This window comes from Rhinopithecus bieti, unplaced genomic scaffold (genome assembly GCF_001698545.2).
Source record: "Rhinopithecus bieti isolate Rb0 unplaced genomic scaffold, ASM169854v2 scaffold_6708, whole genome shotgun sequence".
In the NCBI taxonomy this organism is placed as follows: domain Eukaryota; kingdom Metazoa; phylum Chordata; class Mammalia; order Primates; family Cercopithecidae; genus Rhinopithecus; species Rhinopithecus bieti.
The window spans coordinates 5,005,486-5,006,412 of NW_016806329.1; the positions used below are offsets into that span (position 1 = coordinate 5,005,486).

A 927-nucleotide genomic window follows, 5' to 3' on the forward strand; every position below is an offset into this window, starting at 1 on the left:
TTTCTTTCTTTTCTTTCTTTCTTTTCTTTCTTTCTTTCTTTCTTTCTTTCTTTCTTTCTTTCTTTCTTTTCTTTCTTTCTTCTTTCTTTCTTTTCTTTCTTTCTTTCTTTCTTTCTTTCTTTCTTTCTTTCTTTCTTTCTTTCTTTCTTTCTCTCTCTCTCTCTCTCTCTCTCTCTCTCTCTCTCTCTTTCTTTCTTTCTTTCTTCTCACAAATCCACTTGAGGGGTCCAGCATCACTCAGATTCTGTGTCCAATAGCCTTAGCAAGAAGGTTGCTTTGGAATTTGGCACGAACCATGCCACTGTTTCCGTGGGCCGGAGTAACCTTTCCCCAGATTACTCTGGTTTTGTTTGGTTTGCCATCAGGAGTCACTGTGTTGTTCTTTGCTTTATATACATAAGCGCATCTCTTGCTCAAATAGAATTCTGCTTCATCTCGGGAATAAACACCTTCAATTTTAAGAAGAACTGTGTGCTCCCTTTGGTTCCGGCGACCCCGCTTATAGCCCGCAAAATGGCTTGGACAACAGCCTTCCAGACATATTTCCTTTTAGAAGTCCTATTCCCAGCAGGCCTCCCCAGGATCCAAGATGGTGGGAAGACAAAAGTGGTGTTGTATTTTCTTACAGTGTATAAGTTAAAGAAGATAAATAGGAGGCAGAGGAGGGAGTCTTCCTTATCAAAACGGAGGGCACGACTGGTAAAACTAGAGATGTAGATAGGTTAGCGTGATCACTTCACATAAAATAAGGAATGGTTAAGTTTATTAGTGGATTCTCTCCTTCCTTCCTCCCTCCCTTTCCTTCATTTTTCTTTCTTTCCTTTCTTTTATTATCTTAACAAATATTTACAGAGATCTACTATATACTAGCCACTGTGCTGGGTTCTAGGTTTACAATGTTTAAAGGAAATAATTATGCTGCATTCA

General features: G+C 38.9%; 1 pseudogene; it reads right to left on the reverse strand.

Annotated features, from left to right (window-relative positions):
- The window catches only part of LOC108531876 (60S ribosomal protein L35a pseudogene), a 1,082-nt pseudogene extending 541 nt beyond the window's left edge, over positions 1-541 (reverse strand).
- Between the last annotated feature and the right edge of the window lie 386 nt (positions 542-927).